At 43.2% G+C, this 11,612-nt stretch overlaps 1 protein-coding gene across 5 annotated transcripts in view; it reads left to right on the top strand.

Annotated features, from left to right (window-relative positions):
* The first annotated feature begins 1,200 nt into the window (after nt 1-1,200).
* ZNF385B (zinc finger protein 385B) overlaps nt 1,201-11,612 on the top strand; it is a 388,138-nt gene continuing 377,726 nt past the window's right edge. The window contains exon 1 of one of the 5 annotated variants that reach the window (XM_032856028.1): nt 1,201-1,490. The gene's annotated coding sequence lies outside the window, so the exon portion shown is untranslated. The remainder of the gene's footprint in view (nt 1,491-11,612) is intronic. The other 4 variants (XM_032856027.1, XM_032856030.1, XM_032856029.1 and 1 more) reach the window with 4 other exon arrangements.

The following is an 11,612-nucleotide window of genomic DNA, read 5'->3' as shown; positions in this document are numbered from 1 at the left end:
TATTTAGAATTCTAAATATATAAAAACAATCTGTCAGATTGGTGCTCCTTCTTACGCTGATTGCTCAGGTGTGCTGGTGCTTGTACTAACCCTGAATTCCAAGGTGGGTAGAAACTACAACCAGCTCCTTGAGAGAGCTCTAGGATGTTGCGCGTGTGCCTGTCAAATCTCAAACCCATCCTGGAGATCATCACTGGCTTTGGCTGGACCCTAAGATATTTACTCTGGACGATTATGCCAAGACATTAACAGCTGCGGGCTTAATTATTGATGGCGTTAGTGTCAATCATCTGAGAAGAAAACCAAAGTATAATATTTTAAAATCATTCTGTCAAAAAAAAGTCTCTGCTGTATAACACAGCTCTCTTGTCATTTATTGTTCTTGAACTTCTCCAGCCAAAGAAGTAATCTCAGAAAACTGCTCTTCTACAATTATTTTTCCTTTCCTCTTAAATGTTGTTGTTTTTTCAAGCACTCTCCCTTTCAGAACCCAGCACCTTGGCCGGTGGCACTACTTTCAGCAGATGCCCCACATCGGGGTAACCAATGACATGTTTTAGTTTTGAAAACTTAAATAAATACGGAAAGAAATCCAGAGGAGCAGAAGCCCCCCCCGCCCAAGCCTTTCCGATCCGCGGCGTGGCTGCGATGCTTCCCGCGCTGCGGGCCTTCCCGGCTCCGCCAGAAATGCCCAGGAGGCTCAGTGTGGTCTCCGAGCCGAGAGCTGGTCGAAGAGGAAAAACAAATAGTTGGTTTGACGATCTCCAAGAAGAGAGTTTCCCTCTGGCTTGACTAGTATTTGACAGATCCGCCCCACCGCGCCTCTTGGCATCCCGGTTTTGGGACCCCGGCGGTTGCCAAGAATTCTTGCAGGGGCTGGAGCCCCGAGGCCGGGGACCGCGCGGAGCCCGGGTCCAGACGGAGCCTCCTCTCCCTCGCAGTGCGCGCACGCCTGGAAAGGCGGGATTTAGAGGCTGCGATGCTGCGGGAGACTCTGCAGTGGCAACGGGCCCCCGAACGGTCCCGCCTCATTCGCCCTAGTGTGTGTGCCTCGCAAGTCCCTGCCTGGTAAACCGTCACCAGCTTCGGCGCGCGGCGGTGGCGTCGGCGGGTCCAGACCCCGGGGTCGTGAGCCGGACGGAAGGGCCGGCTCGGAACGCAGCCCCGGGCCGGGCGCGCCCCGCGGGCTCCAGGCACACGCCCCTCACCTGGGCGAGGCAGGGCGCGCAGGCGCTCAGCGCCGGGGCCGCAGCCGGGAGCCTTAGCCCGGCGCCCGCCAGAGTTGGACAGTTCCGGGGCCGCGCCGGGCCGAGCTGTCGCCGGCGCCGCCGCCGCCACCGCCACCGCCCGGGCTGCAGCAGATAGCGGGAGAGCGTCTGCGCGGAGCCTCAGCGCAGCCCCAGCGGGACCGCCGCAGCCGCCGGAGCTCGAGCAACAGCTTCCCGGCTGGAGGAGCCACTGCCCCACGCGCCAGCGGCCCGCGCGCCGAGGTAAGCTCCGGGCGCCCAGCCCGGCGCCCCTGGGACCTGCGCCCCCTTCCCGCCCCAGCCCGCCCGCCTCCTCCCGGCGAGCCGACCCCGGGGCGCGCAGCGGGAGGGAATGGCCGGGAGCCCCCTCCCACTGGAGTTTGCACTTTGTCCGGCGGTCCCACTTGTAGAGGAGGATGCCGAGCCGCCGCTTGCCCGGGCTGAGGCATGAGGCTCCTGTGAGCCCCTGGAGTTAGGAGTAGGTCGTGGAAACCAAAGGAGTGAAGGAGTCCCCAGTGTGGGTTCCGGGGCTCCGATTGCCAAGGACGAGGGGAGAATGGAGAAGGGAAGAGGACAAGGAGAATGCCCCTCTCTGGTTAGCCGCAGTGCCTCCGCCACCTGGGCTGGGAAGTTTGGGGCTGGGCGTCTCTCTCTTCATTACGGGGAGATGGGTAGTTTGGGGAGATGTGGGAGGAAGATAGGAGTCAAAACTTGGGGTTCTGAGAGTTCTGCAGCTGAAAGAAGGTGAAATGGGGGCGGTGAGGCAGAAAGAAGGTCCCCAAAGTTTGCACTTGCTGGGAGCCTGGGGTGGGGGCAGGGGTGCCCGGTGAAGGTGTCGGTGCACGTCGGGAGGACACTGTGGGACTGCGGAAGGGACAGGGAGAAGGGGAGGGGGAGGACCATCTGCTTCGCCGCTGTTATTTGCGGGGGCCCATGGGGGAAGAAGGGAGAGCTGGCAGGACGATGTTCCCCAAATGTTTCCCCAGGCTCTGGAGGACAAACAGTTTTTATGGTGAACCTGGATGACGGAGTGTTGTAGTCTTTCAAGGAAAATAAATTGCCATCAAGCCCTCAGCCCCCATGAGTACAAAATAAACACAGTTTTGGAATGCTCTCAGAAGTTCTTGGATTAGAACACGTCATCTTCATTTTCTTTATTTTCGTACAGAGATGTGGTTTGCATTTCTCTTTGGTTTTGCTTTGCTCAGGAGCATCACACCAAGGTGAATGCAAACTTTGTTAAGATGTAGCAAAAGATGCTTAAATAGAAGAAGTAAAACATTCGTGTTATGTAGGGTCCAGCTTCAAGCTTGGAGACTGGCAGCTTCAGAACAATGCATGAAACCGTAGAAAATGCATTTATCAAATTAAAAACAAGGCTTTTCATAAAGTCAGTAAGCTACATCTCAGACAAAGTGAAAGGTTTTGGCTTGAAAGAGTTCCATTAAATATTTCAGGACCCTATTTCACCGGTTTTCATAGTCCTTTCATCTTATTTTGACGCCATCTGTTCATTGAGTATGTGCTGTCCCTTCCCTGTGCTAGATTAATGCCCTTAGAATGCAAATGCTGCATTGGAAGTTCTGTTGTTACTTGAGGCTCTTAAGGTAGGGAAAAAAAAAGTGTTTATTTACTCAAAAGTGTTGGTTGTAGTTCAGATTCTCTATCCCTATAAATCAAATATTTGTGGATTTATAATTCACACTGCTACTCATTTCCAAAAGTGATTTGAGGAAGCTTGGAATGAAAACCACAAATCAAATAGCTATTCTTGTAGATCTCCTTGACCTCTCTTGGATGCATTTGTAGTAAAATGCTTTTGAGAAGGTGAGTTCTAACAAAGGAAAAATTCCTGCTCTCCCTGGAATCATCCTAGTGATATCAGTGTTTTGCAGCATAATTCCTATGTATTTCATTTGCATTATATTATTTTACATTACATAAGTCATGATGTCTTTATAGAAGTTTAACCACTAAGCAGCATCTGTATTAAAGTATGTCAGTATTTTAGAGCATTTTACCAAATACGGATTCACAGAGCAAAAAGAGAACAGTGAACTTAATGTATCTTTCTTGAACTGAGGCAGAAAGGAAACCAAGGGAGGTGTCTCCTTTGCCATCAAACCAGAGAAGGAACTGTCATTAGTACTTGTCACCCAAACATGGACAATTCGTGAGACCTGTCAGCTGTTAGAGGATAACTTTACCTACCAAGTGTTAACTATTATATGAGGATTTATAAAGCCATATCAGGTGTTCTCAGCTCTTTTTTCTCAGCTTAATGACCTGGCTCAGGGAGGGGAAAAAAAAAAAAGCCCCAAAACACCCACCTCCAAAAGGTAAAATGTCTGCGTAGAATAATGCTGTGTGGAGCTCCCACCTAGAAGAGATAAGAATCTTAAATCCCTCAACGGCCTCCCTTTAGATTTTTTTCCTTCTAGCTGAGTTTGAAGATATCATTGCACGATTTTTAACAGCAGCAGTTTATATGAAAAAAACATGAACAAATAGTTTACTTCTCACAGGAGTAATTGCTTCATTTATGAAAACCTTTGCTCACAGAAGTAAAGAGCAAAATTGCCTTTCTGCTGTTCCTGTAAGATCCTATATCTTCCAAGATCTAAAGAACAATGAGCATGTATGTCCCAGTTTCCCACTGCTTTTCCCCTCTATGTTTTTATTGTAAACCCCCCACCACCATCTCACCATCTCTATTTTGCCATCTCCCCCTGTCCTGTGTCTGTCCCTGTGTGTCTCAATATCACCTTTTCATCTTTCCTTTGCTTTTTTATTTTTTTCTGCAGTTTTCTCTTGATCCTCTTTGCTTTATAGATGATCTCTTTTTTGCATGTTACTTTTTATTCAGTGATGTCCTTTTATTAGTGCTGGATTATTTTCCCAAAGTGGCATTCCTATCCCTACTATCCCTCCTAAATTTTATATTGACCATTCGAATCGTCTGCGAGATGCCTCTGTATTCCTCTCAAGTGCCTTAAACAGGTTTAAACTCTAATTGACATCTTTCTTCTTACATGAAAGGGGGTGGCTCTGTCAATTTCTGTATTTCTCTCTATCACCCAGGACCTTCCCAATATCATTGCTTTCCTATAATTGTGTGTGTGTGTGTATATATATATATATATATATATATATATATATATATTTATGTGTGTGTGTATAAATTTTCTAATTTTCTATAAATTTCCTATAATTAACAGATAAACCCCATGGATTTGATGTCTTATGATACCCGCTTCTCCACATTTTTTATTCCTATAGGGACTATCTTTCTTCAGACTCTTAACTGTTTCTAGAGACTCTCTTGATGTCTTCCTGACTAGTCTCTCAGATCCAGTCTTTCTCACTTCCAATCCATCTTATACTTGGTTTGCAGAATAAGCTTCTTAAGGCAGAGCCAAGCTCAGTCACTGGCTAATAAACTTTTCTCCAGTGCCCCACCAAATAACATATAAACCTCATCTCTGACATTTTAAGACCCTTTGCAGTCCAGGCCAAAAATGGCTCCACATTTTTACTTTGATTTCTTTCTTTCTTTCTTTCTTTCTTTCTTTCTTTCTTTCTTTCTTTCTTTCAATGAACATTTGAGTGCCTGCTGCATGCCAGAAACAGCTGTAGGTAATACTTTTAGAAGTGCCTTGTGTATTAGCTCAGTGGTATGCTGCACATTTTATTTTTCAATGGTGGGATCCACTGTTAAAATATAATCTTATGGGCCCCAACAACCCCATTGACCTCTCATCCCTACCCTTCGTAGTCTCTGAGGCATCATCACAGAGTCCTGAGTCTCCTTGAAATAGTTTGAAAACACTGCTTTGGCAGAAGGCAGTATTCCCTCAACACACAGCAGGCTTCTGAGTTCTGCGTCTTTGCTTATGCTGTTCCCTCTTCCTAGACTAGGCCCTCCCACTTCTGCAGAACCATTTCTACCTGCCAGATAGTCAGTGCCATTGCTCTGGCATCTCCGAACTCCAGGACTCCAGTGTTTCCTCCTCCAAACCTTGTAACACTTTGGTAGGCATCTTCTTGGAGCACAGGCCGTTGCCTCCCTCATTTATCTGTGCCTTTTGCATTCTCCCCTCAGGGCATCCTGCCAACCATGCCTAACCTCAGGCCTTCATTTCCTGAAATACCCAGCTGAGGGCCTGGCAGGTTGTGGGACATCAACAAGTAATTTAATTAGACTGAATTCTACCTAGCTTTCTAGTCCCTACTTGGGCCTGTGATAGCTACTTGTTTTCACGACTCAGTCTGGCTCTTACAGTAGAGCCAGTGCTTCTCGAATTTGAATATGTATCTCGATCATGAGGAGATCTTATTAAAGTGCAGAGTCTGGTTTAGCAGGTCTGGGATGGGGCCAGAGGTACTGCTTTGCTAAGGAGTTCCCAGCTTATGTTGAAATAGCAGAACCTTGAACTTGAGCAAGGTAGTAAATGTTACTTCACAGTTTGGGGAGTTTCTGGCAGCCCCAGGTCTCTGTCTGGTGGTTTTCCTCCAGTTAGTATTTGCTTCCATATTACTTTCTATCCTGGAAGTATTTTAGGCCTTGACATGCTTCCCAAACCGAAATGGAAGATGTGGTGATGCCCTTAAATGTTTTCCTTATTTTGCTGATCCAGTGTTCCAATGGCTAGTTCTCCCTCTTGTATTTTTCTCTGGCCAGTTTTATTTCTTTGTTGTATATTACTTCTCATTTTCCCATTATATTCAGACTGTGGTGGTTCTCCTTGCTCACTCTGCTATGATTTTTTTTTTCCTTTCCTGTGCTCTCTTTGGTTCTTAAAATTCAGATGCCTTGGCTGACTCCCTGCCCCAACTGTTTTCCTATTGCTTCCAAAAATTTTCTGTGAAAGGAGCACTGAAATCCGGGGCAGGAGACTCCAGTTCTCACTCTGCCTTTACTGTGAGCATGAGATATTGGGCAAAGCTGTTTCTTTCTGGTCTTTTCACTTGTGGATGGAGGTTGTGGATTATACAACTCCTGGCATCTCCTTTAGCACCAGGATACCCCGTGAGATCTTCTCGTGGGGCAGAAGGAGCAGGTTGGGGGAGGAAAGAAGGATCATGTGGTGATGGTGGTGCTGGTGTGGGCCCTCATCTAATGTTTCTGTTTTAGATAAACAATTTGAACTTTTGTTCTTGCACCATTCAGGGACTCATGTTTCTTAAGAAAAAAAGAACAACAACTATACCTTGGGGTTTGCAAATCCAGTTGTTCTCAACCTTGGATTCACACTAAAATCAATTCAGGAGCTCACAGAAAATTGTGGTGTTGTTAGCTCATTTCAAGGGAATGATTTAATTTATCAGTATTTTTGAAATGTCCCCAAGTGATTCTGATTTCCAGTATGGCTGGAGAACTTCAGTGTCTGGTCTGTAAAGGCAGCTTAGAATGATGGTTAAGAGCACAGTATTGTGCTGAGTCAAATCCTGGCTTTGCTACTCAACAACTTTGAGAGCTTCAGGGGGTTACTTCACGTCTTGGGGCCTCAGTTTCTTTGTCTGTGAAATGGGTTGACTTTGTTATTGTGAGGATAGACGGGAGCCATCAGTGGAATACTGTGCATATTGTGGTTGTTGAAGAAACAGTAGTGGTTGTTTATCCTGATAGTCATACCATTACAACTTAAATCCACTGAATTACTTAAAGGTCATTTTGCCTCAGAGCTAACACTCTCCTTGCCCCCTGTTCAGTTTCTAGATATTCTGCATAGTATAATCACTTTGAGGAGAAATTTATGAGCTTATTTTTCAGAAGTCAGTGAAAAAAATACAAAAGAGAGCATATATATTAATAAAAACCAACCACCCTTGTATTTTTGATCCATTTGGTGCCACATCAACTCTATGATCTCATAAATAGCAGAGATAGATTAAAACACATATAAACTGATACACAAAGATGGCCAGGCTTTCATACCTACGTCATGAAAAATGATTTTGCTCTTTAATAAAGACAGTTCTGTCACCAACAAATAGAAAGGGTTGAAATTCATGGGTCTAAGAAAGCATTTTATTTTGGAAATAAATATAAATGGGTTAGGCATTTACATTTCTGAGTTTATAATGGGAAATGGAACTTAAAAATTAAAAAGCACACACAGAGCAATAATCTGTCTTGTGCAGGCTAAATCTAAATCAACCTTTTCTTCTCTTTTTTGGCTGAGATTCCAGAAGAGCCGTTATGCTATAATGTTATCATCATTATCAGCAAAGCAAAGATTGGGTAAATGGATATAACCCATATTAACTGAGGACCCACAGACCTTTTTTTTTTTTCCCTGTATACATCTGAAAACAAGTAAAAGGGTGCTTAGTAATTCCAGTGGGCCTGGCTTATGTACCAGCAAACATCAGGGGTTGTCATTACTGATGGCCTTAGTGCATAAAAGAAAGACTCCTGGGGACAGCGTCTCACCTTTTTCTCTTAGAATGAAATGTTTCATTTCTGTATTATTTACTTTTTGATCAGGAAAAGTATTTTTCAATTAAACTGATAAAACTTTTCCAAAGTTTATTTTTCATATTGTGGTGTGTACTTTTTAAATAACACAATTAAGAAGATACTATGACATTTTAGGGCCTGCATGGCTCAGAGGGTTAAGCCTCTGCCTTCAGCTCAGGTCATGGTCTCAGGGCCCTGGGATTGAGACTTGTATCAGGCTCTCTGCTCAGCGGGAAGCCTGCTTCCCCCTTTCTCTCTGCCTGCCTTTCTGCCTACTTGTGATTTCTCTCTGTGTCAAATAAATAAATAAAATCTTAAAAAAAAAAGATACTATGACATTTTAAAAAGAACCTTTGAGCTACAACTAAGAAAAGGTCCATTGTGAGAGATGTTTAGCTAATTCTTTTCGCAATCTTTGCTTAATATACTTGTGTTAAAATTTGTCAAATTCTACAGAGAGCTGTGACTTTTAGTGTGTATTAGTTAAAGTGCTCAGTCTGATGGTTAGTCAGCCTGATGGTTAGTCCATTATATAAGGTTTTCAGAGTCTAGAGGTCTGGATCCTTGATCAGCTTATACTGGTTGCAAACCAGGATTCAGATTCTGATTAATCTCAGGCTTAATAGATTGTTATTTTTGTGAAGTATGAGTTAAGGATATAAGTTAAGGAAATGAGTTAAAGATAGTTTTGGGTGAAAAGGGCTCTTTGTGCAAAATCCTCATTGACAAATTAGAGAAATGAGACCAGAGAATCTAGATTATTTAAGATTTGACCCTAAAGAAATTAGACATCACAAATAAGGAAGGAAAAGTTCTCATGGTACTAACAGTGAAATTTCAACTTCACATAACATTTATATAGACCCTGTGATGTCCTTTGAGATGATATGTTAAGAGGTGGGAAAACTGTACCTCACAGACTTAGAGAGGTATTACCTTATATTTTACCTAAAATATAATGCTGTAAGTAAGAATACAAAGCACAAAATGCCCTTGTTTGTATATTAAAAAACACACTTATATATAAAAACAGGCATTTTGACCTTATATGAATATTTTTATTTTAATGAATTGGTTATTGTACATGGTTTTACATGGTACCTGGAAATGCTGATGATTATATTTAATCATTACCTGCATGATACATATCTCATTACCTGCATATGTTACACTGTTGGAGATGGAAAGAAGTATAGCCTAATGGTTGAGTTCAGGCTCCGGAGTCAGACTTTGTGGATGCAAATTTCAGCTCTTCCACTTATTGGCTGTCTAACTTTGACCAAGTTACTCAACTTCTCTGTGCCTTAGTTTCCCAAGTGTAAGAGACAATGAGAGAAATTTTCATGGGATTGTTGTCAGAAAAAACAAGTACACATAACATACTTAACAAAGTTCTTAGGACTTACGAAAGTCCAGTACTCCTAACGGTAGCCATTATTGTACATTGTATGGTTAAATAATGAATACCAGATACCTCAAGGATACATTGATTTCTTTGCCAAGAGAACTTGTGCAACTCTTAGGTTTTGCACCTTGAGTCTGAAACTTACTTTGTATTTTTCAAATATGATCTCTCCTCTATCTTTCCTTGTTTACTGTAGGAGAACAATGAAATGAAAAAGAGAATAGAGGTGTGGGATTTTAAGCCCTACAAGGGCTCCAGACAATTTAACCATGTGAAGCACAGATGGGTTTTTAATAACAAAATATATAACTCAGTCTGTAGGGTTTATGAAAAGATCAAGTGGCTTAAGATGTAGCATCCACATGATGTGCCTTCTGAACTTGGTACTCATGTATGAACCTGGAATGTTTGGAAGTGACCTAAATCAGAGTGACCTAGGTATCGGAGCCAGCAAATGGAACTAGGGTCTGTGACCAGAGTGGACTCATTCAAGGACAGACTCTTGGGCATTTGAATTGTAGTTGAATCCTCCTGGGTTCACATGCATTTATTTTAGCACCTGCGTTGGATTTTCCAAGTTGGAATTTAGACAACAAACTAATTAGCAAAACAAAACAAAACAAAAACCCCACAAAACCCACAAAAAAACAAAAAAACCATAATTGATAAACTATATGCAGGATTACCAAGGAGTTTAAGTCTATAGATAGATAGATAGATATCTATATGCACCTATTTGCTACATGTATGGTTCTTAAAGGTCAGTCTCATTTCCATAGCAATAAAATCATCAGGACTTAGAAAATCTTAGTCTTGTTCTTTTGCATAAACTTCTCCTTGTGTCTCATGCTTGTGGTCCTGGGCTGAACCTAAAAATGTCTCTAGTACAGTGATTCTTGGACTTTAGCATGTAAGGGAATCCCTGGAGGGCTTACAAAAATGCAGATCTCTGTAATTCACCCTTGAAGTTTTCTGACTCACCAGGTCTTGAGGCAGGACCCACTTATCTAAATATTTTACGAAAATATTTTGTAAGTGTCCCAGTTGATTCACAGATCAAACAGTCTAGTTCTCTGGATGAGCACTTGTTCTCAGCTTGGGATGCCTTTCACAGTTATTGTGGTTCTTAGTAAAAGTCCAGTTGAAAAGGCCAGGCTCAGTTCTTCTGTGATGCATTAACCGTAGGGCACTCCTTGCTTAAGCTGCTCTGAGTCACCCATGTGAGCCTGTCATGTGCAAATTCTAGAGAACAAGGCTCTGTTCTCTCATTGACTACCTGGGCCTTCAGCCACGGGTTTTAGTACACTGTGGTTCTCCGTAGCTGTGGGGACCACTGGCCACCTGCCTCAGTATCCCTGTGAACTCACTCGGGATAGTCAAATTCCAGGGCCCAAACCTAAAAAGAAGAGTTGGGATGTGAGGTCTTAGAGCCTGGATTTTCCCTTGCTTTGCAGAGGGTGACGATTGCCTTGAAGTTCTCTAGCCAGTGCTCTGTGGAGCTAGCCTTTGCCTGCACGGGTCCGGGCTTCAGACGGCTCCAGTGCTTGTGGTGACCACACCGGCTGCAGCGACCATAATGGACCGCCATGACTCCTGAATGTCAGCAATGTCTCTTCCTTCTCACACCTCCAGGCTTCTCCTTTTTCTGCAGCCTGCAAACAGCCATTTCTCTTGTCCTTGTGGTTTTATAATGGGAAACACAGGCTCCTTTCTCTCTGGGTTCTTCCTGTCTTCTCCTTTCCACAGCTGCCAAATAGAGACCCAAACGATGGTGCCAAACATACAAATGTGATGGCACACATTCAGGCTGCTGCTGGCCTGGCAGAGAGACCCCGTTAAGCCTTTTCCAATCCTTGAAGGCTTTTCTGCCTCCCTGTGTATAGCTTACATAAGCAGGGTTTAAATTTGTCGAGAATTTCACAGGTTCTCAGATCTGTTGTCTTCCTCTTAAAGTGCTTTGGAAAAAGGAACAGTATAATGTACTCTTGGCTGGCATGGGGGAGAGGCAACCCGATCTTTAGAAATATTTGAATTCTTGAAATCACGTTTCTAAATTATCAAGAAATGTAGCAAGAAAATTACTGTGTATGTGTAACAGTTCTGTCTCCAGGCCGTGTACTTGAACAGACCCATATAAAAATGTAAATTAGAGAATGTTTTAATGTTCCTATATAAAATAATGAACAAAAGCGACATTAAAAATGATTAAGTATTATATTGTGAACAACTTTGTCATTGATTGCTTTAAAATCTGAGCAATAGTTTTCTGTCTTGTTAAATAACCCTTTATCTATAAAACTTCAGATTTTGATTGAAAGTAAGGTGGCTTATAAGTCAATAGTTTGACATCTCCTCATTCCAAGTTCATGTTTTGATGGAACCCTGTTACATCTGACATAGTCCTGACATAGTCCGCCTAGATGTTAACATCTTTCTTCCACAATAAGGAAGGCTCCTTGGTAACCAAAGGAGGCAGGGGTTAGTGAGGTTGGGTGAC

The sequence above is a fragment of the Lontra canadensis genome, unplaced genomic scaffold (assembly GCF_010015895.1).
Source record: "Lontra canadensis isolate GAN:19392208 unplaced genomic scaffold, GSC_riverotter_1.0 scaffold11, whole genome shotgun sequence".
Taxonomy (NCBI): Eukaryota; Metazoa; Chordata; class Mammalia; order Carnivora; family Mustelidae; genus Lontra; species Lontra canadensis.
This window is presented reverse-complemented; position numbering and strand designations above follow the sequence as displayed.